Source organism: Melitaea cinxia, chromosome 4, assembly GCF_905220565.1.
Source record: "Melitaea cinxia chromosome 4, ilMelCinx1.1, whole genome shotgun sequence".
NCBI lineage: Eukaryota > Metazoa > Arthropoda > Insecta > Lepidoptera > Nymphalidae > Melitaea > Melitaea cinxia.
The window spans coordinates 13,189,268-13,216,032 of NC_059397.1; the positions used below are offsets into that span (position 1 = coordinate 13,189,268).

General features: G+C 32.3%; 1 pseudogene; it reads left to right on the forward strand.

Annotated features, from left to right (window-relative positions):
• Nucleotides 1-1,718: 1,718 nt before the first annotated feature.
• The window catches only part of LOC123670239, a 29,137-nt pseudogene continuing 4,090 nt past the window's right edge, over nt 1,719-26,765 (forward strand).

Genomic DNA, 26,765 nt, shown 5'->3' on the forward strand with positions numbered 1-26,765 from the left:
TAGATGTAGTATTCTTCTTGAATCTATATTTGAATTTTACAAGATTCCTGAAATTATTTTGGGTTCGACATTGATACTCATAGTTTGTATTGAAACTGCGGAATATTATATTTCGTTAAGCAAATTATATTATTCTGTAGAGCTTGAGTTCCATTCTAAATAATATGAAAATCGATTCGGCTCAGCACTGGTTTAGCTGCGACAACGGTATAGGGAAGTATAGTTTTCCTTGACTTTTATTAAAATTCCACAATAATAAAATTTATTACTTATAAGAGAATCAATACTAAAATACCTCTATATATAATTTTATTACTAACGATATATATTTAACATATGAACCAAAATATGTGCCAAGTGAGAGTATAGTAATTAGTGAGATATTGCCGAGACTATGCCCATAACGTATAATTAAGAATAATATAAGTTACGAGTACCTATTACATAAAGAGTGTTTGTTTATTATTATATCACATATTATAATGCTTATTTTTTTAAACAACTGACACGCCTTATAGACGCCTGCAACATCAGAAACAACGCAAGCGTGTTGCCGACCTCAATACCCTCCCTTCTAGGAGCTCTCACCTTACTCACCACAGGAATACAACACATTCCCCGAAAGCGGTGTTATTTAGCTTTGATCTTTTGTAAGGTCGAGGTGCTTCCCCAGTCGGGCTACTCCAGATTTTGAACAGGATATTTCTTGGTGTGCTCAGATAATTATTTTCAATTACAATACACATCGATAGAGTTAAACCTTCAATCATTTTAAATAATTCGCACTTCGTTTCAATCGGTGTCTGAAATGTTATTGTTGCTCCTTTTCTAATGGTTTCCGGATCCAAAAACATTAGTTAGTCTGAATGTGGGCCGTGTATATACTCGTAGGTACTAGGAAACGCATTGTTTACCGATGATCGACATTTGTGATGTGGCCACTGTTGACTGTTTACCGACTTTAATCTTTACGCGTTCCTGAAATAACTGGATAATTTCTACTCGCAATAACGGGGACTATGTGAGGGCTTAAATGGGTCATTGAATTTTTTGTGTTTGAAGTATTTGGTTTACTGAAACGCGAGTACAAGTTTTAAAAGGTTTTTCGTATTATTTAGGTTTCCACATTGGTACGTATTTTTTAAGTTTTTTCGATGTATTCTTTTAATAAGAAGAACGAAACAAAACATTTTTGATAATTTTACGTCATGGTTGTAAATATGAGTAGTATATTGTAGTTACTATTTATTTAGTATTTCGTATTGATTAAAATAAAAAAGAGAATTTCAATGATAAGAGTATTTAACCTTACAGTGGAGGCTGTAGAATATAGCTGGTTTTGAGAATAACACTCATTGTTTTATTTTTAATTTTATTACTTATTACACTGAACTGTACATTAAAAATAAAGACACACTATAAACATACTAAAAGTAACAAAAAAAAGTATTTTTTGTTTTAAATCTTATTTATAACAATAAGATAAATGTATAAGTCTCAGGTAGTATTTATATATTAGTAACAATGAGAAAATTGCTACCTCCTTTCAGTTAAAAGCGACCAGTGATTGTATAACGTTTTGGTCAAACTACTGTTTCGAGACACAAATTGACGTTGCCCGCGCATGTCTTTCGCGTTGCGAGGCAGCAGTTCAGTGTAACGCTGGCTCCGAAAGACACACGGTTGAGTAGCGGCCCAGCCCTCACCGCTATTTGTAGAACAATGCAGGCTTGATGTGCGCATGCCACTTGGAAAGCGCGGGAGGGAAAACGCGCGAACTCGCCAGTCTCGGCCCGCGAGCGCGTTTGGCCGCGCGCCGAAGCAAGCCGATCACGCTTGCGCCCTGGCGCACGACGTCAGCCGCGCTCGACGCGGCGTCACGTTTTCTGAATCGACCGTTGATGACACGGCCACCGTGACTGAATTTCAGTGTCAAAAGGTTGGTGACCTACTTTGTGCATTCAAAAACAACCCAAATCTAAATGTGATAAAGTCCACTTTCCCATTTAAGTATTGACATTCGCTACCACTTCCAGTGCGTAATTTTCTCATTTTAATCAAATGTCAAAGTAATTTAGTATTAGAAAGCCTTAAAATAGGTAAGATGATTCGTTATAACAGTGAAAACTGTCCCTAAAAATATTTCTAGCCGTTTCAATATATGTTTAAGTTATCAAAAGAAGGAGAAAGGCGAATTTGTTTTATAAAGTATGGTTTCGTTTACGTCGTCATTTATTCAGAAGGAACCGTACCCATCTTGAAATTAAATAGATAAAGAAGAAAAATATCGTTTTATACACAAATAAAAAACGTTTACCAATTCGTTAAGTGACTCGTGCGTACTATCTTTCATTGTGACCTCATTTCAGCGGATTTCCTGTGATCCTAGAGAGTCTAAATATAATATTTATTCGAAACATTTAATGAACCGTCGATATGTATAAACAACGATATTAATATATATGTAAAAAACAAAATTTATTCGGTTTTAGCGTCAACTATAAAACAATTCTTAGAATATCATCGTTTTTTTATCTGATTTAGCGACCTAAATGTTGTACTCTTGTACCGAAATTAGATTGTGTTCACATAAAATGGAGTAACTGAATTACGCCAAGGGACATGTCATGTCCCAGAATTATAATAGCTGCGTTTGAATGCGAACTAGGAATTGATGAGATCACCATGCGTATCGGTCGAGTGATATATTTATTTGTAATACTGCAACATCCATAGCAAAATTTTTTAGCGTTGTTTCCACTGTTTATGTTGTAAAAAATAACATTACATTACTTTTATATAGGTACCTAAAAATTTGTAATATAATATTTTTTTTAGATATATAGAAACAGCTTATTCCAGCTCGTGTAAGTTCAACGGAAGTGTATAAAGTTATGCTATAGAAATACTGAAATTTCGTTGCATATTTAGCTTTTCTACAACGATATAAGTATATCCGGAAACGCGGAAAACATAAAACATTTTTGACAGTTTTACTGTAGGGGACGTAGTGATCACCCGTTTCTAATTTCGACAAACAGCATCGGGCAACTGCCCTGTAACAAAAATTTTCATGTCTTGTGTGATATTTATTTAATATTTCAGCAACCAGCCATTTTTATATGATCTTTGTAAACAGTTGGTAGTTGTCGGTAGCCAGTTGCCGAAATTAGAAAACCGCGCCCTAATATCCTTCACAATATAACTATTAAAAATATTTTAAGCCATGTGCTCAGCGCATTTACTGTCAGGAAATACAATTAAAATAAGCACTCAAGAAAAGAAAATTATTTAAAAATAACCTCATTTTACGTAGAAAGCTGGTACTTATGTACATTTTACATATATTAATTTGATATAATGCTTTTACTTCGTTTAGGTACATAAAAGGTATCCCCGGAGAGATAAATTTAAAGGGAAACTAATTATATTTTAAATATGGAACGGAACGCTTAATGTTATTTAATTTATTATAAAATAATGTATTTAATAGGAGGAATAGATAAATAATTCTGTATTTAATACCCTGCATATTTAATATTCCGTTAAATTTATTACCAGTGAAATAAAATATGTAAAAAAAAGGTTTTAATTTAAGCACTATTTAGGATTACATTTCCAACGGACGCCAATCCCTAGGGGAATCATATTACTAAGGCTCCGCTGTATGTCCGTCCTCTAGTTACGAGACTGCATATTTAGCATTATAGGGTAGGCGTTTTTGATAGAATATACTATTGGGGTTGCTATAATTAAAATATATAAAGTGCATGCTAAAAACATTTATATATTTATAAAAAGAGAAGTCCAAATATTAAACGTACAATTAATGAAGTTAAATAATGAGAGAAAAGTAACTTAGATATCGTAGTGTCAATTATATTCATAAAATTGAACTGGTTTCTCTCGTTTGATATTAGCGTTTAATTATATTGATTTTTATTATATCTACCACCAAGAGATCTCTTTTAAAGATAAGTCCGCCCTTGCTAACTTACTATACTTATTATAATGACTATTGTAAAATTAACAAGTTGAAAATAGGACTAGACGGGTTAGACATAAGAATGACTCCCTATCATTCTTAGGTACAAGTCAACTTCTTTGAGTCTAATATTTTTTTCAAGTAGAAGCACTAGAGTGGATGCCACGGTGGATATGGCAAAGCTGATACTCTAACGACGAACGAGACAGATTTAATCATGGCGGGCCGAGATTCCCACTTTTCAAGTAGCTACACCTTAACAGTAGGCTCTTTTAATGAAGGTGTGGAAACTTGTAATAAGAGACCTCCATTGCTCAAATACGAGAGATATCATGACTATTCTTTTTGCCGATAATATAGAGCTGGATGAGAACTGAGAGAATACAAGCTTGGGAAAGCCTATTTCTAGCAGTGGACTGCGATATTCAAGGAAGTGAAGTTAAACTTCGGCCTTCGTTCGAAAATCACTCGACTCGAATATAAGCGACCTCTGTGCAAGTGCGTTCATTTCATGCATACTACACTGCTTCGCGCTAATGTTAATTTTTTAAAATTAGTAAGTGATTATTTGCTTTTTACTTGTATGATAAATTTAAAATTCTATTATGTTTCGAGTCAAGGCGATGCAAGCGACCCACCTTGCCCCACTATGGTTACGCCCCAATAGAACCAATGTTATAAGATAATTACTTCCCAGTGATATCCTGATAAGGATAAAATCTATTGTTACTTAGCTCGATCGATGCTCAACCTAGGCATAACAAGGATTAGCAAGCGGAAAATTAGAAGCATTAAACACGTTACGTCGCTCTATTAAGCAAAGCTTGGGTTTGAGTCGGAGAAAATTGTTTGCAGACATTATCTAATCACTGTTCTATATTATTACATACACTACTGAACTGCATTGAAAGGATTTATTTTTTAACGATATACTACTTTAAAAACAACATACAAAACTATACGCTACGAACATTGGATGGGCTTATTTTATTTTGAGAACAAAATTTGTTCGTGCGGATGTTAATTTTCAAATTAATTTCTAACTGCCACATGAGTTATTTAAGAAAAAAATGTTAAATGAGAGATTTTATGTTAATATTTACGATCAATTAATTTTTAATATCGTATCATTGAGTCAGTGTATAGCTAAACTATTGATATTTTAAAAAGCTATTTACATTCTATTAATTATACATAAATATTTATTGGATTTTACATGTATGATAAATTTTAGTTGAAGATAACATATGATAACTTGAAGCTAAAATATTATTGTAAAACAACGTTTCAATAGAAAATATAATCAAAAGTCGCATGTCTAACATTTGTTAGTTAACGTTTTAATTAAAATGACGCAAAAATAAAAAGGTAACGAGGGTAAAATTATAATATTAACACCCCGACCGTGAAAAATGCCGGAAAAAAATAAAGAAGGAAAGCTTTGACCAAGCAACAGGCGGTTCAAGAGCCAGCCTTCAAACAAAGTGTATTAAGTAGAGGCTATGTTTATATGTCTGAGAGAAATTACATTAAAATTAGTTTTGGCTGCAGCTCGGCTAAATTTGTGTAGGTAAAAAATATTTGAAACATTTTGAAGTAGACTAACTAGCTGGGGTCGATTGAAAAGTAAATTTTTTTAGAACTTTTTCCTTTCAAAATGTATTTGTCAATAAAATCACAAATTTCTTGTGACGTTTTGAAGTGTTAAAAAAATATTACGGAAACCATTAAATTACGAATTTAATAATAAGATGTCTTTTATTACGGGCACTTTTTTTATGTCATACGTATCAACATATATAATTAATTTTCGGATATCTAAAGTTCTTATTTATAGCGACCTCAACCTGGTTTCAATTCTAAATGAGTTGTTTAGGCTGCCGTGAAAACTTGGAAGGATACCCTTCATAAGTTCACTGAATGGCATATAATAAACGTCGCCGAAAATAGACCACATTCTTCCACAGCTACACATAATTTATTTTAATTAAAGTTAACAATTCATTCTTATATATGACATTATTATCTTTAAATTGTAAAAAGAAAAACTGTGGCCTTTTGGAAAGTGTAAAGAATGTTCATTTGTAATTTAACTTGGTTGGTGAAACAAAAGTTAATTAACTTCGAGGTAAAAACAAGAATCTTTGTAAACCCAAAACGAACCGCTATTAAATAGTTTTCCGTATTGCGGAAGTGAATAAATAATTACAGAGTAATAATTACTGAGGAGTGTACTTACTTCTTGTACGGTTGCATCAAGAATTTTGAAGTAATTTTTAAAATGATCTTTCTGTAATTAGGGGTTTATTCAATTAATTTGTAGCACATCTCGTTAAGTTTTTAAAAGGTGATGAAATAATCACAGAAATGTCTGAAGAAAAAGATTTAATATTTTCTAAAACAGAATTTAAAATTTGACGTAGTCCTTTGAAATACGTATCTGTAATAATTATAACCTAAGTATAAAAATGGTAATTTTTAATTTAATTAATTTTGTAAAAATAATCCCGAAACAAGAAAAGTAGGAGTAATATTTAATTGGCTAGAGCACCGACACGGTCAGTTGGAGATGCAGGTTCGATCCCCGCTGTAACGGTCGATTTTTGATATGATATTAAAAAATGTTCAGGAGTAATGTTTTTTGTGCACGATTGTTTTACTGGTAACAAATAACTTCCATAATATTACATAAATTATGATACATTAGGTAATATTTATAAGACAGTTATATTTTAGAAAAGAAAATAATATACAATATCCGTTATCGTATCTTTGAGCTATTCACGTAAATTTCCGTTAAAAAAAGTATGTTAACATAATGCTCTTTGATGTCAGTTGGGTTGGTCAATCACTATAGCTCATGTGTTTATTTAAGCATTTGCTAAAAATAATATTTTAACGTCTTTGTTTCTTTGACCTATACACACATACACATATACACATATATATGCACCTTATCCTGTATTATTTTATTTTATTTTTTATTTTTATTATTTATTATTTAATTATGTCTAGTTTGCTTAAAGGTAATATATTTACTTAAGTTCTCTTGTGTAAAATTTGCTTTAGAAATAAATAACGGAAGAGTACACTGGTTCATTGTGGCACAGTCTTTGACTATCACAAGAACCAGGGAACTCATTTATGTATGTAAATATTTTTATGAATAAATCATTATTTGACCTATTATTAATATATTGAATCTGTAATTAATAAATAGACATTTATTGTCGCCATACACACTATACAAAAATAATCTACATTTTTTTATAGTTGAAGGTTTTCTAACACTTGATAGGATCTTGCTCGATGGAAAGCGGAGGTTATTAATTGTAAGTTGAAATTTCGTCACTTCTATCGAACTTATTGAAGTTTTTTTCTATATTATTCTAATTTATAATAGTAAAATGACACGCGTTTTTGTGTAATATGGAATATAATATATCCAAAGTTTTATTTCGGTATTACGTCGATTCTTTTAACGTACTTTACAGAAAAAATGTATTTGTAGCGCGCAAACATTGGTCACACAGTTAACATTCAATACTGAATTATTATTCCATTACCTCAATCAATGTAATTTATTAGGATAGCATGTTATATTCGATATACAAATATTTCAAACGGTATAACGCACTTAATACATTGTGTATCAAATTATATGAGTATAGTTTGATGAACATAAATATATCGAGGGTTTACCTGTTGATACTCAGTCAACAGTCCACGTGAACGAGACTGTGGGCGTCCGATATGTTTACAATACGGCACCCATTGGTTCACATGACCCAATTTCCTCACAGCATTCTTTAAGTTTTTTTATTAGTTTCGAATTTAGTGCTTAGTCATAAAGCAGACGAAAATATATTAATGACTCTTTTACTAGTTTGCCACAGGTGCAGTATTAAAGCTGTTTTCTCGTTAGAACTTTATATATGCCTTAAGATTAATTTTATACGCACATCCTGAATTGATGCACTTGAGACTTTTTATTTTTACGAGTTTACTATAAAGTTTTATTGGTATTAACAACAGCTTATTATCATAGAAAGTTTTATTATATCAAAAAAATTTGATAATATTAGGAAATAATTCAAAAGTAGAAAAATGTATGTATGTGTATATCGTTCGTTTCATGTACACTTTTTTAAATGTGTCATTTTGTCTTTTGCGTTTTACGTCGTTTCGACGTTTTATTTTTGGAAATTTTCATAATTATAAGTATCTACGTTTACGTTACTTAAAGAATAGTAATGACAATGGTTTTATAAAACCTACTGAGTTTTTTACTTAAAAACACATTTTTTCTAATCAGAATCCTATCAACGATAGAAGTAGTATTTACGTTTGTTTGACGTAAAATCTACAAAAAATAAATGTTTCAATGAGTTTTTGTATGTTAATTGCATTGAATTTTTTAGTCTGATAAAGGTAGTTTTTTACAGAAATTATATATAATTTATGTGGTTTTATAGAAAATAGTGATGACTCTACATTCAATTGAACTCTTTAATAGTTGTTAGTAAACTAAAAAAGAATGAGACGTTACGGTACTACTTGTATTTAAATACCGTTGAAGTTGTTAGGCTGAAACTTGTTAAGAGCATAATTATATGAAAAAGAAATGTTGTACGTTTGTTAAAAAAAAAAAAAACTTTATACAATTGTTTTAAATAAAAATAAGTAAAGTTTAAGTAAACAAGGAAAATTTACAGTCTATTAAAACCCCTAAAACATGCCTCCTTTGCGTTAACAAGACACCTGTTGATCTCGTACTTAACAAAGCAGTAGACTAGGAAACGGATGACGGGGAATGAAACTTGAGATGTCCTTAAGTCGCTCTATTCAGATACCACGAAATTTTCCTTCAAACCTCTTATGTGATTGTCTTGGCCTTAAATAAAGTCATCCGAAAGTACACAATGTCAATCGGAACAATAAAAACGCTTTGAAACATCTGTGCCAAATAAATTAACCTAGAATTCATAATGACTTGCAGGAAAGTTAACTTGACCATGCAGTTTATTTATTAAATAGTAAATACACATTTTACACAACTGACCCATATTAGTTATTAATTGAGAGTAATGAGTGTGACGTATAGTATAGTACTACCGAGTAACTAGTTGGTATTTGTATTGTAAAAAATATTTTGATAGGAAATATGTTTTTAACATTTTCTATCCTCGTAAATTGTATATGTTTCGACTTGTAGAGCAACCTCTAAAATTATATATTTGTGGGTACTGTTTGATAAATATTTACGTTTATCTTTAGTTTACAGAATGATGTGTTGTGCGTTATTTTTGATTGTGCTGTTTTTTTACGTTTTAATTTAGCATTCCTTTTATCGGCTTATTTTTCTTATAGGAATTTCCGGTTGATTATAAAGAATGATGTATGTGAAATTGATAAATGAGACACATTAAAAAATTAATGTAAATGAGTAAAATATAAATAACGAACTGCGTTCAAGATTAGTATTTGAATAATACTATAGAAATAGCTTGCGCATAATTATTAAACGTATACAGTTAGAATGGCAAACAAAGTTTCAAGCGCAGTTTTTATTTGTAAAAGTTTGTTTCGTTTCAAGTTTCTATATGTATAGTATAAAGTTATTCTTCAATGAAAAAAAATCTAAATGGACTAAGGGCCTGTTTCACCGGCTGTAGATAACGCGATTTGACGGCTAACGGTATCCGACAGATAAGTTTTGATATATTAGTCTTTTTTGTCGTCGTAGTCCACTATATTTATGAGATATTCGTATTTGCAAATGTGAATTTAGAAGTTGTAGTTACTTATTTGAGGCGAAAAAGGCTTCTAATGGCCTATTTTAATGGCCTATTCTTGCTGTTAAATTCAGTCTTATTATCGACAACCAGTGAAGCAGACTTTTATACCTAAAATTAATCATCTCGTAAGCTATCCACAACCTATTAATTTACTCAATGACGTTATTAAATGATCAGTAACATGTGATCTTGATATGTTTAGCTGAATTTAAGATGAACTGGCTGTCACACAACTACAAAATGTTTTAATCTCAATTGAGTTCTTTGTTACTGTATCAAGTTTCACTCGCCTTGACTCATATTTCATACATTAAAAACTATCAGTGAAATAATTTTCTGTAAGTAACAGTCTAGTGACCGAATGGCCCGGTTTTATTCTATCGATTGTACTGAGCGTACAAGTAGCGAGTGTACGGTATCTACGTTCAGAGAAATATTTTTATGCCATTTCTGTATAAGGACTAGACTTTTTATAGTTTTCAATGTGTTTTTGATGACATAGCTTAGAAAGTCTTTAATAAAGTCAATATATTATATATGCTTTGTAGGTTATTTTGCAATATTTTCTATTCTTTCATGTTGTCCTGCATTTACATTTTAGTAAACAAGTTATACCTTTCATGTGCAGTTTCAACAAATAAATTAGTCGATGTATACTTATATATGATGTTATACTTACTTTAAATCAAGCTTTGCCTTGATGAGAAGATAATACGCGAAACGCTTGAATTGTTTAAGTATTGTTTAAAATAAAATAAAATCAAAAAATTTGAGACAATTGTATTCATCAATAGTATGTTGTATTCATCAATAGTATGTTGATGACCTTAGAAACAGGACTCAATTGCAGCCAGGTGGTACAGCTTAATACTTTATTCTATAAGAGGCATATGTTCTATGTTCTATGCGACATTTATAAACTGTTGTACGTTGTATAACATTCATCATATTATCTACCTACTATAATTGAATTTTTCGTTACAAAAAATTGTATCTAATTACACTCAGATTTAACCCTTTTTTGACGCATATATGAAGAATAACGGATCTTTAAAATTCACACCATTTCATGACATATAATCGGTGATAAAGTAATCAAGAAATTATCTATTTGTACGTCGTAATTATACCATGTACGGTGTAGTGTGCCACCCACATGAGGCGGATGAGACTGTCCCAGTATTTCCTCACATAATGCCGTCGTTTCTCTCGGTAAAAACATTTTGTCCGCTTTTCTGTTCAAAACATTTACTGTGCGGAATTAGAAAAGTGTTGTTTTTTTAATCAACCGCAATCTATCTTGTGCTTTGATAACGTGAATATTGTTTCATCTCTTGTTAATCATGCGTTTTGTACTTCATATATGTATCCTACAAATTAACATCACTGTAACATGTACTACTTATCAATATAAAAAAAAATGCTTTCATTCGATAAACTCTGAAAATAATCAATCGAGTTTTATTAATTCTATTCATTATTTATTATACATATCGATCCCGAGCTAAAATAAGTTATACGTATGACGTTAAGTTCGATTCATATTAGCCATAAATAGAGGCAAAACTGAGTGGAACTCTTAGCTTTCATATATGAAAATTAAATGAAAGATTGTATATTCTTACCTTGGTATATTTACTAGATTTCTTTTTACTTTAAATCACTTCAGCCTAACGCAGTCTACTGTTGGACATATGCCTCTACAAGTTCGCGCAAACAAATGGCGTGAAATCATGTGGTTTGCCCATAGTCACCACGCTGGGCAGGCGGGTTGGTGACCGCAGGGCTGGCTTTGTCGCACCGAAGAGGCTGCTGCCCGTCGTCGGCCTGTGTATTACAAAGCCAGTGGCTATAGGCTATATTCTTTACTATAAATATTTATGCGTAAATAATTAAAGTTGCCAAAATAAAAAATTTTGAAGCTGGAATTACAATTTGACCTGTTTAGGTCTCCTGGTAGATATACACATTTCTCAATAGAATTTTTACGACACGAAAAAGAAAATTCTAGATCATTCCACGAATAATTTAACATTTTAATATAAATAAAATTAAGGAAGGAATAAAACAGTTTCAGTTTTGCGTTTAATATTTACATTTATATTGCCTATTGTTGTTTTGATCAGATAAAGTGGATGAATATTAGTCAGGGTAGACCCTGGCAGCAAAAGCTGGGAATAATAACACTAAGCAAAGAAGGAAGAAGAAAAACAAGAACAAAATATATGTTTCTTGAGAGTTTTAGATAGGTAGTCAATCCATCAGTCTCAGTTATCTGATAATATTACTTTCTGCCTTTGAACTTTTGTAAGTTAAAATAGTCTTATTTTTTAATTTTAAATCTGCAATGATGTATTAAATAATAAATAATAATAAAAAAGTAGAAGTTACTCAAGATATAACGACTTACTTTTGGTAGGAACAATTTCCGCTAACTCGACGAATGCTCCATTAAGGATTAGCAGGTCGTTGACGGTGTGGCGGATTGAGCTTAAATAATCTGCGTAATTTTGTGTTTGTTTTAAAAGTAGAGTAAAACGTAAATATTTTACATTTAACAAGCTGACCTGGCGAACTTCGTATCGTATTTTTTTTTCTTAAATATAGTAATTACATAAATCAAAATAAAAAATAGCCTATCTTTCATGTTGGATCGAACTGCATACGGTGTGCAAGTTTGGTTAAAATCAGTTAAGTAGTTTAAGAGTCCATGACAGACAAACAGTGTGAGGCGTAAATTATATATATTAAAACATCTTAATATATATAATTTATTTAAGGATGTCTTAATATATCACAGCAGCCTTTCGCAGTCTATTACTACTGGACATAGGCTTCCACAAGTTCAAACTCATGTGTTTTGCCTTTGCCCTCATATCTTAATATATATTAATTGTAAAATAATAATAATTATTACTATGTATATTTTAAAAGTGTTTTATACGAGTATGACATTATTTGATATCAAGAAAGACCATTCACATCACAAATATTAAAGAAGAAAGAAGAAAATAATAAAAAATCAAAGACAAATATAGTGAAAATATTACAATTTTATTTATTTATCTTGACAAAGTACCGTATGTAAGTACGTATTTAACACGAGGTTAATAGCTATACAATAATTTATTGCTTTAAATATATATGTTCATTTTCTTGATGACAACATTCTTGATTACTATCGCGAGGGCCATTCTTGTTTTATAACAGGTTTGTCAGTTCGTCTATCAACTCCGAAACGGTATTTGCATATGTATACCGTTTAGGTGTTAATGTATTTACCTAGCTTAATGAATATCGAATAACACGCATACTTCTGCGTTGTCGTCCATTGAATGATGTATATGTATGTGTGTACCTGCTTATTTTTGCAGTGTATGATCTCGAAATTTATTGATTCATAGAAGTTCTTTGCATGAATGGATATCATACCGATACAAAAGTGAGTTTTAGACTATTGAAATTATTTTATTCATACACCCTTAAATGAAATATCATTTAGAAATTTAAGAATATTGTGCAATCAAAATGTTACTTATTTTATTTACTTTATTTTGTTAATTTTAAATGAAATGGCATATATTATTAATGTATTTTTTACTAATAAATTGGCGTGGTAAATCAGTGGCGTGGTATGTCAAGGCAGTTGGCAACAAGGCAAACAAGCGTACGGTACACCTAATAGTCAGCGACTAGCGTAGCTATAGACGTCTGCAACACCAGAAGCATCTCAAGCACGTTACCCGACCCTATCCCTAATTCCCCCCAGAAGCTCTGGTCACCTTACTTACCAACAGGAACACTGTTGGACCAAGGGCTGTGGGTTCGATTCCCACCTTGAGTCTGGTTGTAATATTTATGTTTATCTAAAAAAAAATAGCTGTATCTGTAATCACCTATAACACAAGCATTAACAAGTATTTAACACAAGTATTTCTTACCTTAGAAACCATTTTGTATATAATTTTTTTTTAAATATATATGTAGACTAGCGCTTGACTGCGATTTCACCTAATGGTAAGTGAAGATGCAGTCTAAGATAGTGCGCGCTTGCCTAGAAGATGCCTATTCACTCTTGATTTGAAGATACCCAAATTTTTGCGGTGCATATTAAGAAAGAGGAAGCAAAACGCTTAGTGCGAGATCGTGGGATTTCAACCACGTAGCGGTGCACACTCAAGCGATGCCTTGCGGTTCGGTGGTAGAATGGTGATGGTGGAACCAAATTGTGCAGCTCTTGAGCACACTTTCCGAAATATATTCTGTAAAATACAGACAGACAGGCAACCTTGCGCCGATGTTCAAGACTTTGTAGTCTAGAGTTAACCAGTGGTTCGTCACCGATGAGTCTACTGGCGCGTCGATCCACAGAATCCAAGCCATCCCATAAATGACTGCAGTACTCCATACACGATCGAACTTGTGCTTGGTACAGAGTAAGAAGCTGTTCCGGTGTGAAGTACTGCCTGACTTTATTGAGGATACCAAGTCCCTTACCAGCAATTTTTGTCTTGGATTCTATGTATTGTCCAAAGTTCATATTAGACGAAATATGTATGTAAATGTATGTATTGCTATACAAATATATTATATTCAACGTTCTACATTTAAAGTTTGATAGCTATTGTACAGCAATACTTTGGCAAAATATAATTGATAATACAAGTATTACGAGTTTTATTAACACGATTACGATCGCACGTGTTCGATTGCTTCGATTACTAGCACGCGTCATTGGTATCAAAATAAATAATTCTCAGTATGTAGGCCATTTGAACTAAAAGTAAGTGTATATAAAAACAGAACTTTATATAATTGTTTGTAATTTGAACGCAAGTTTATTCAAGGTTACATTTTAGTCAGTTATTGTCACGCGAAGGAACGAGGGCGAGAAGCGATGTCACGATATTGTTGTTATTGTATCGAAGAGTTTTGCCTTCTAAATAATACACTGGAGACGCTCGTTGTTTGTGAATAATGAATAACTCCGTCGTGCGTCGGATACTGCATTTTCATTTATTCAAATAACTCTTGATAAATAAGATTCTTGATGTCATGAGATGTTGATTCAAAGTTCTTTTATAAATTGATACAATTTGATTTTTGTTGATATTCAAGTATTCTTGGTAGGTGATTTTAAATTTAAATTTTAAATAGGTAGGCATTATTTAAGGCTTACAAACAGGCAACCTAACGAATTTTAAGTATTTGAAATATATTGAGATTGTCAAAGGAACTGAAAAAAAGTTTTATTTGATGTAGCTACAATTTGAAATCTGAAAAAAGTTAACACTATAATATACTAAGATGATTATCATTGCAATAAAATATTAAAGTGATGAGAATTTATATATATTTTTTTTGTTTTCAGGTGCGCGTCCGCGAGTTCTACATCGCGATGCAGCGTTGCCCCTACATCCACGAGATGAAGGAGCGGCTGCTTGGCGCACCATTGGACGGGGTCGAGCGCGAACAACGCGCACAACCTGACCAACTGTCCGACCCTCAGGTCGGCACCATTGTCAAAGTGAGTATTTGAGTACTTTTTTTTCATTTTGTAGTCCGTAAATGTTAAATAAGGAATTGGCTCTTCTTTTGTAATCCACTTCCAATAAGGGGGAGATTCTCAATTCGATTGCACCTATTTCTTTTATGTATGTTACCTCAGGTGTTTTGACTGGGTGGACCGATTTTGATATTTTTTTTTACTCGAAAAGTGTTGCATGTCATGTAGTTCAATTTAAATTTAATTGAGATCTAACAAGTGGATACTTTCGAATTACATCTAACAATGGTATTTACTTAACTATTTTTTCGTCGACCAACGTTGTATTATACCGCATAACTTTTCCTGGATACACCAATTTTGATTGTTCTTATTTTATTCGAAAGCTGATACTTGTTTTGTATTCCCATTTAAATAAGATTGAGATCTGATCACTATTTTTTTAGTAACCTTTAATAACGCCTATTTAGTTAACTATTTTTTTCGTATACTTACGTTGTATGTATACGTAGTTGTCGATGTAAATGAAGTTGGTTTTTTTTTCGTTTGCAATCAAACTATTATTTTAAAGAGTATATGAGATTAAATTTAGCTACATCGTTGCAAATTGGCAGATACATAGGTATCGGAATTTCTCGCTAGTTGTGCAGGTTTTCCTCTCGTCCTCAAACATACATTGTCTAACAATCGAGTGAAAGATACATTTTACAGTAACAAACCATTTTTAAATTCTCGAGATGTCGTTTCAGACTCATTGTTTTACGCAAAAACGAGTCATTGTTTTACACAAAGATTACTAATGCCCATACACATTAGTAGTGCTTATAGATTTAAATGGAATGCTGGATAAGCGGATATGATTAAGACGTGGAGAGTTATGAAATTGATGGAACTTATGGTTCAACTGATGTAGCAGACTGTCACGAATGTACGGGTTTTCTGCGATAATCCTTTTACTTCCTTTACTTAACTGAGGTAGGGCACAGCAGGAATTTCCTGCTCAAAATATGGAGCAGCCCGACTGGGGTAGTACCTCGACCTTACAGACGATCACAGCTAAATAATACTGTTTTCAAGCAGTATTGTGTTCCTGTTGGTGAGTAAGGTGACCAGAGCTCCTGGAGGGATTGGGGATTGGGTAGGCAACGCGCTTGCGATGCTTCTGGTGTTGCAGGCGTCTATAAGCTACGGTAATCTCTTACCATCAGGTGAGCCGTACGCTTGTTTGTCGACCTAGTAGTATAAAAAAAAACTTCCTACCTACCATTCACTTGCCATTATGAGAAACAATTAAGTTATTGTCCACTTCTTATACTAATCTGTATGTATATAGTAATTTGGGACTGTCCTCACAATGCTCTCCCTTAGGTATTTTATTGCCAAGGAACAATGCTTCAGATACTTCATAACATACATACAACTACTCATTCAACGTGCTATGATTAGTTAAAATAATAAACCAGACTACGCTAGACCAATACCGGATAACTAATTTATCATAGTCGGGTCAACTAAAAAATACGAGACTCTGTTTGACCCTAATTATCTAATTATTACGAATTTCCCATATCTCATTAACTCATGTCGCCTACATTTTCATTATTCCATATATTGCAATCGCGCGACGTCGTTCTGAGGCATAAGAGTTCTTTTCAAACGACTAAATATGTTTCAAGAACCTTTAACCCATATCTTGTTAAGTGCTGCTGGCCTGTCATTGAATTTTGATCTTAAAAACAAATGTATTTGTTATTTACTTTGTTCGATGTAATTTCGTCGAATTAAAATTTAGTCTGATATACCGAATTGGGATGTGTGTTATATTATGATTACGAACTTCTTGTATGGCAACAATAATGACATCGCTACGGCATCGAGCCACTCACTGAAAATTACGCTAATTGAGGTTTGACATCAAATTAACGAAATTTCGAGTTTTATTTCCTCTACGGTTTTGATTTCGATTTAGTTTAAATATAAAAAAAAAAAAATATTATAATTTACATTATTTATCGTTGTGTCCATTTGTTATAAGTATTCTTTGACGGTTCGCAGGAAAGTGGACATAAGGTGCCAATCAAACCACTAATTGCAAATTCATGCGACGTTTCGATCCTTTATTGGATCATCATCAGGCATCTAAAATTCGTACAATCTTTGTCTTGTTGTTGTATAGATTAATTAATGTTGTACAAATTTCTTCAATTATTGTACGTGTATAAGTCGGTATTTTCTGATTCCTCGCCGGTATTAAATAAAATATTTGTTACCGTTTTACTTTTCCAGCATTAAAATAAATTTCTTTTTCATTTGTTATCATTTATAGCTGAATTCCGACGGGTACGGGTCCCACACGTCGCCGGCGCGCGCGCCACTCGTCACTGACGAGTGCGAAGCGCCGGCGGACGAGACCGACGCACTTACCCCCACCGAGGCGGTGCTGCGGTATCGTGCGTGCTGCCAACCAGAAACTAAACCTAAGAATGCCAAGTAAGTAATATCATTAGCTAATATTTGAATGCTACTAATAAAATTGCTTGGTAAATGGTTAAATTATCCGAAACAATAATTTTCAAAACTCTACACAATTATCTTGGCATGACTAAGGTGCTAGTGCAAGGTGGGTGCTTCGAATGCTCATGGTAGCGCAAAAACAAAAGCGCGTGTAATTTCCCCGTGCGTTTTGACCCTTTGCAACGCAGGATGGCGTGTTGAATCGAATTGTTACTGGTGATAAAACTTGGGTTTATTATTATGAGTCCAATAAAAGGGGTACAGCACCACCAAAAAAAGGTTGAAAGTGTCATAATCGGCCGAGAAACTCATGGTGACAGTCTTTTGGGGCTAAGAAAGAATTATATTTATAGGTTACAAAGATAACGAGATAACGGGGGACGGGGTACAAATAAGTTAATTGAGAGGTCTGAAAAATGTATTCCTCTTGCAGTTAAATATATTGAAAAGAAAGCAAAAATTCTGTGTATCTATATTTAGTCAATATTATTACGCGAACATAAGAACGCGCCATCGTACCAACCTCTCTGGTGCAGTAGTATATGTAGTACGTGTAGTCGCCTAAAACAGTTCGATTCCCGCATGGAAATGATTTTTGTATTTGTACAAATATTTCTTTCCGGTTTGGATGTCTATCCACCGTGCTGCGGGTCTCTCCACCGTGCCTCAGATAGTACGTTAAGCCATCGGTCCCGGTTGTTATTATAAATATCTGATTGCGATCGTTACTCATAAAAGGAACATATCCGCTAATTCGCATTGGAGCAGCGTGATGGATTAAGCTCCAATCCTCCGATTCTCAGTCCCGATCCGATTTATCAGTGTAGGAGAGTTCCCACACTGAGAAAAAGGCCCATGCCATTTACATTACAATCTCTTTGCATTTAAGTACATTATTCTTTGGATTAAAGATAATTAAAATAAGTATTTTTTACGTCAAACTCTTTCAGCTTTATTTTCGCTGTTCCGTATTATCTCAGATTTTAATAGAGTCAAGTTTTCATTCAGCTGCTTTCAAAAGTTTACTGCGTTGACTTTTATTGCTTCCCACTTTTTTAAATGAGATCGTGTCATTTGCACAAAAATTATATGAAAAGGATCGCTCTTTTGATGATAAAGTCTCCTTTATATCATTTTCTTATTTCTTATGTTTTTGACAAATTTTGATATGACTACAGTATATTTCTCTATAATCGAGGTGATAAAGATATAAATAGTAATTATTGAAGTAGTCTTAGTGTTATTTAGTATTGTAATCTCAATCTTATTTAATAGTAAGTAGTTTTTGTGTAAAGGCGTAAGACCTCTTCTTTGTTACCAATCTGTATTCTAACGGTTGATCTCATTTATTTGTTAAGTTGTCACGCAAGACACAAATATGAGAACAAGTTCTTGGTTTAAAAACTGATGCACTTAAAGCGTATAGAAAAATATTCTTAGAAAAATTTAATTTATATACAACCATTAATCTAGACATATTCATGCTATTTTGATACACATACTGTATTATTGTTAATACCAGGTATTTTTTTATAACTCTATATTCTGTTAATATAACAATTTCTCAGAAAACCCTAATAACTTTGGGTACTAACAAGTTCTGTTTTAAAACTCAATTGAAAATTATTGAGGTTATATATAACAAACCAAGACGATACAGAGCGGTCAGGAAAGTCATAAATTGACCTATTAAATCATAGGGGACGCATACAGGCCATCACAAAAAACCCAATACACTATTTAAAAATAAATAAAGAGGAGGAAGCTGTAATCAAAGCACTTCCACGTTACATGGTTGGACAATCAATAATACCGCCCTTTATACGTACATCAAAAGACCACGTGCGTTAGTATAAATTGAACTTAATTTTTAAGAAATACAGTTTATATTTGAAACTCATGTATAAAATTAGGTTACTTAAACTGCTTCATCAGTAAGCACTTTTTCATCTGGTTGTATAAGCAAAAAAAAAACAGAAGATAAAACACGAAAAATTTTCCACTACCTCTTATATAAACGTCGAAGACCACATCAATCACTGTTTTAAATAAACTTTGCAAATTTTCAACTACAGATTCACATACATATTTCATAATCAAGTGACCGGTTGTCACGTTTTATTATTGGTATGTTAGTTTATGGACTTTGTGGTATGAAACCAACTGATTTATATTCAAAGAATATATTTCGTACTTATTAGAGGGTCAAGATTAGAATTTGTATCTCTTGTGTAAGATACGTTTTTGTTCTGGGAAAAGACATAGCTAGCTCTGTTCTTTTGATAAGAACATCTACAATAACAACACCAGAATACACTTTGCAGGAAATGAACGAATAGGTAGTTGGTTACGAAACTAAATGTTTTTAGGACAAAGCCCGCGGGCCGAATTTGATTTGTTTTCATGCGGCCCGCAACGCATTTTTTAAAGTATTAATTAATCAGAAAATAGTTTTGGACATAAATAGTTTGAATAATATAATTCTTTGTCAAAGCGTATAATTAATATTTGGTATAATTTATTTATCTTTATACTTGTAACTTTCCATTCGCATGATATCATTTAATCTATTATTAATCTATTACTCATCTCACATTAAATCTTTTACTATTATTGGGGGTATTCCTGGAAAGTATTTTGTTTTTGGAGGTGGTGCTTTCACTAAGTTCGTATCGTCAATTCTCGTGCCTATACTACTTTGAATTTTACGCATTGTAATAAGTATTTAACAAGAAGTTTTGAGAAAAATAACTTACTTCATTATGTCTACGAAGAAGCGAAAATTAAGTGATGAACATTGTGTATTTAAACAGAAGTGGAAACTTGTTTATTTTATTTGTAACAATAATAATAAAATGATTCAGTATATGATTTGCATGCAAGTTTTGTCTGTGGGTAAATAATATAATGTTAAACTTTATACTACTTTACATGAAGAAAAATATAAGAGACATGTCGGTGAAGCAAGAAAAATTGTTGTGACTGAGTATAATAAAAAACTAACGCAACAGACAAGTTTTTTTTTTCAAAAGTAAATACAGACAATAAATAAAGTTTGGTTGCCTATTATGAAGTTTGGTTACAATTAGCCAAAGCTAAAAAAACATTCAGAGATGGACATTTTATAAAACAAAGCGCAGTTGCCATTGCTCATCGCTTCATGCAGACGAAATTAGGGGACAAATTTGATCTGTAGTATTATCTCACCAAACAGTTGAGCGACGAATAGATGATATGGGTGAATATGTTTCAAAAAAAAAAAAAAAAAAAAAAAATGTGTGATTACATTGTAAAATGTGAATGTTATTCATCATGTTGAAAGTACAGATTAGACAGATATCGGTCAATTAATAATTTTTATTCACTACATTTCAAAAGATTTCTCGATTGTATTAACGAAAGACCAATAAACGTATAAAGAAATGATTACCCTATATTTTTTTACTAGAAAACTGAAAAAAAAATCTGAGGCGCTCCAGCTTTTGTTTTTTTCATACAATAACAGGCTGGCGTTTGACCACTATTTCACACGATGATAAGTGAAAATGCGGTCTAGGATGGAGCACGCTTACCTAGAAGTAAAATATTCACTAGTAGCTGAAGCTCGAAATAAGAAGCTAAGAGTACGTGAGACGCTTAATTCCGTTCCGCTTGCCTTTTCGGACTATCATAAAACATTGTAATGAAGCATTGTATGCGGTCACCGACAAGGTTTGTCTTACCGTATTATGTCATTGAGGGATTAAACGTGGGTAATTAAAATTTATAAGACGCAGCGTAGGAACGTCAGTGCAATTTTTATCATGTGTGAAGTGATATTATCTTTATAATTAACTTAATTAATAATGTATTTTGTAACATTGTGCACCATGTACAATGCAAAACTAAATAGCTACATACATATTTATGTTTGTGAAGTTTTAGGCGTATTTCATTAAAAAAATCATAAATGTATGTAGCAGTAGTAACGAACGTATGTAGATTTTTATAATAATCATACAATAGAAATCTACTTATATAATTTCTATGCAATGGAAATAAAAACAAACTTTTATACTATATTTATATTTAATAACTAACATAGGTATATATTTAATTACGTACTATATATTTAAGTACTTACATTACACATCTTTCACGTGATATTGGAGAAATCAACTTATCTCGACATGCCAGATTCATCAAAACTGATAGCCATTAAATCTAAAAATTTAGTTTGATTTCGTTCGGTTCGAAAATACATATATCTTAAAAAAAACCTTTAATTGATCTTGAAGTCCTGAACCATGAAAGTTTCAATTTAATCGTTGGTGTAATGATAGGAAACTAATTATGTTAAAGAGAGAATCAGAATAGAATAACCGTGGCACGTGTCCAACGGTTGTTTACATTGAATACATGATAATAAACTATCTATCGTTTATGACATAACGATACCAATATATATATATATATATATATATATATATATAAATGTTTAAAAGGGAACTTTTTAGCAATCAAGTTGAAATTGTTATTTTTTGCATAATTATATTTCTATATATTTAAAAATATTGGTAATTTATAATTATAAATTTATTCTTAATTGTATCTAATTCGAAATAAAAGGATAAGTGTAGTTTAAATGGATAAATTCTTACTAGGATGATTTCAGTTACGTGAATTTTATTAGAAAACTAGCCTTGCCCGCGACTTCGTCCGCGTGGAATTTAACAAAAAAAATATTGTTGAGTTCGCAGAGTTATAGAATAAATAAATTTCAAAAATAAAAGTAATCTAAGTTACTCCTTATTACATCAACTATCTGCCAGTGAAAGTCCCGTCAAAATCGATCTAGCCGTTTCAGAGATAGCCGGAACAAACAGACAGACAGACAGACAGACAGACATTTTATTTATTTGAATAGTAAATTATTAATGTTGGTAAAGCTTACTTTGAAAAGAGGATATTACGTATATTAACTTTTAAATAGTATAATTATGTAACTTTTTTGTATGACTTTTTTTAACAAAAGCAAAAATGCGCAAGCGCAGTTAATTAAAATCTAGAACGATTTCGCAAGGTTTCTACTTAGAATGCGTGTGACGATTTTAACGTATTGAGTGTCAAATAGGCTGAGCAGCTAATTAAATTAATGTTCTCTTGAAACTAAGTGCGCTAGTTATGCAATGAGAATGGATAATGATAATTTTTTTTTTATATCTTAAAAACTTCACAATACATAGTATAAACATATAATATAAAATTTATTAAAATCTCATAAGATTATTTTAAGTACAAAACAATTGCTTAAATTTATCAATAAATAGATGCTTTCTTAATTTATCGGTTCAAGCGTTCTGACAGACGGATATATTGTTCATTAATAAATACCCAACGTTGTTGTTGTCATTTTTAAAGGAATTTTTCGATTTCCTTACAATTCCACCATCGTGGATAAATAATAATAATAATGTTCTCTCGTTGTTGGATAAAACATGGCAAGAAAATGGCAGAAATACGAACTGATAAACTTATATATATATATTATTTTTTGAACTTGATATAACTTTTATTTTCTCAGTATGTATATACATACTTATACTAACATAAAAAGTTGATCTGATGATAACTGTCGCTACATAATTTGAAACGTTAGCAGTTTTAAAGCGTAAACGATTTAGTGAGAGCTCTTTATTTATATGCAAATGTTTTTCCTTTTTAGTGTTTGACCTCTCTTGTTTGGAGTGGGTGATTACAGTATTACGTAGTGTTGTGCTTGCAATAGAGTTCAGCGATCTGTTACGGTCACTATTCAATCGAGATCGAGCATGCGCGTCTCTTTCATCCTTTGAGACAGTTATTATGCGACTCCAAGTCACATTATGTGACTTATAATAGTCGGACGTTCAACCTTCATGTACATGTACTAAAGCTGCTAGGGTTAGCACAACTGTTTCATGCGGATGCTGATATAAAACTGAAGAGCAGTTTGATGGGTGTTTTCAAACCAAGGGCCGGGTCAGTGGGTCGCGCAGCTTCCCAAAGCTTCTAGGAGAGACGCGCCTCTATCGACCGCGTGCCGCCAGATTAGGGCTGCCAGCTATTGTTATGAAACTACAACAATAACCTAAACTATAATATAAAATTACAATAATAATATTTAAAAAAATTAGTAAGAAGTTAAAACAAAGTGACAAAAAAAAAACGTATAATAATAAAACGGATGCAAAAATAGAAGAAATGAATTCGTGCAGCATTGCACTTTTTGGTTTCGTGTAAATGCGTTCTTCAGAAAAACCTTTACCAGGCACTCGATGCATTGTTTAAGCGACCCTCCTAATAACCACCCTAACGTTGTACTACAAATCCCCCGCGCCATTAGTACAATTTAAAACATAGGGGCGTCGGTTGCCGGCCCTGGATTGGGAGTTCTTACGCGCAGCATCCATTCCTGCGCAACTCTCGGCGCACTTGAGCCGCGGGTACAGACCAAAGCCGCACCTTCAAACTTCCGGAGCAGTTTTGCTCAGAAAAAGCTCCTCGTAAACCCTTCTCAACCCGTTCCTTTTCCTTAACCCAGTCCCCGTGACATGGCCAACATATTGTGAAGTGTTACCGGTTAAAGTGAAGTGCGATGGGGAAGGATAAGCATCAGCCCATGGAGACTGAGGTGAAGGTGGCCACGGTGGAGCTCGAGGCGGTAGATAACATGGCTACACTGCCTGTCGGCCAGCACCGGCAGCAGGGCAGCGACTTCGCAATCGCCGAAAAGCATAATACTGCTAACAAAGAAATGGAGCTCAAGTGCGTTCAACCGAAGCCATCGAAAAAGTATGTTAAAATATATCTACTTCTGTATTTGTAAATTTTATTTAGAAATTAATTAAAAGATATTTTTTTTTAATTTAGACTTTTATTTGTAACTGGTCAAAATATGTACATGTAATTGTATGTAACGAAATATTTAATAATTGAGTCATAAAATGTTCACTTGATACTTTATTTATTACAATGCAAAATTTCACTTTCATTAAGTCTGAAAAAATTAAACCCTAAGACTACGTTTTATGCTTTACCTTTTCACCTTCTTTTGTCCATGACCCAGAATACAGCTCCGCGGCGGTTAATGAATACAGAGATGATGATTACTTAACCTGGATAAATTATGCACAACTTAAAAGTTTGTTTTAATTTTTATGACCATAATATTTTTAACCGATTTCAAAAAGGAGGAGGTTATTAAGATCTTTTTTTGTAATTGAGTAGAAAAGTATATACCTACCGAAATAACTTAACGTAAGCCTTAACTTATTAACTGTCAAAAGTAAGATAAAATGTACCTGTTATATATTTTTATAAATACACCTAAGTAGGTAATATATATTGTACACGCGATAAGCGCTTGTCCTAAAATTTTATAATAAATATTAGTGTATCACGTTTTAGTATAGTAATTTATTTTTATTTAACTTTAATTACTTATTTTTAGATATTTATTTCATACTGAGACTATGTATGTAGATATATTTAAGATTATAAAATATTTTTTATAAGTAATAAATAAAAGATACTGTAAAAAAAAAACTTGAGTATAACTAATGACAATCGCGTCCACTTATAAATACAAAAATTACTTACACCTACATTTTAACTTTTTTTACAGAACTTCGCTGTTCATTATCTCGAGTTTCATCTATGCTAAACTACTGGTAGTTGTATGTATTGCATACGTCATCAGCGATGTAATCACTCACAATCTGCCTCTCTACTACTACGAGGGATTTTTCACCTACCTATATGGCATGAGCATATTGTTCTTGTTGTATGTTTTCTGCTTCTTACTTCAAGGTATGTTTATTTATATTGCATATTCGTCGAACATTATTTATCATCCGATTTGGTATTGTGGTCTAAAAACAGCTTATTCTTAATTTTTCTAGAAAGTGCATGCTGCAGTGGTAGTCCTCCAAAACCAAAACCTCCACCGAAAGAGAAAAAGCAGAAGAAGGAAAAAGAAAAGAAGACCAAAGATAAAGAAGGTAAAGAAGGGAAGGATGGGAAGAAAGATGGCAAGAAAGATGGGAAAAATAAAGATAAAGATAAGAAAGAAGACAGTGGAAAGGATAAGGCAGCCAAAGAAAGCAAAAAACAAAGCCAGTTCCAGGTATGTGTCACGTCATAAAAAGACATCGCACATCATCAGCACATCCAATCAAATGTTTATAACACAGTTATCATACAACATTACCACTTCACTGTGTCGTTCTGTGTTTGTTAACATTATTTGTTCCCAAGTAATTTTTAATTATGTAATTTTTGTTTTTAATTTTTGTGATCTTTTAGCACCTTTGCAAATTTGTTTACTAGCTTAACACTCAACCTCTATTTTTGTAAATGCTTCGTTAGGACGAATCTGGCGCATGAATCCCTTTTTTGTTTATGCCGCCTACTTTTTGTTTTTTCCATATCATTTGGGCAGGAGGTGTATCCCCGTAAGATGCGTGATAAAGTACGACAACAACAATTGCAAATTCAAATGGCGCAATTATATGCCTCAGAACAGGTGAGGTATATCTAGACGATCCTGCTTTATCATTTGCGTATTGTATTGTCACGGAAAGCTTTGGATGTGCTGTTGTTCTATCGTGTGTGATTGCGCAAGTGTACAATGCTTAATTTAATCGGCTATTTCACCATTTTTGCTTCATCAATTTGTAGATTATTTATGACATAATTTATAAGTTATTGCTACGTGGAATGTATATCAGAATAACATTAAATATAATAAAAAAAACAAACGATATAAAACACCAACTTATAAATTTGCAGCTAATCTCTTTACAGCAAGTATTTGTATTTTTTTTTATCTATAGGTGACCAAAAAAACGTCTAAAATACACGTTAAGTGTAAAAAAATTTAAAGGCACGCTAAGTGTTACTATTTTAACAGAAAATAAGGTTTTTAAAGGATGTTTTAATT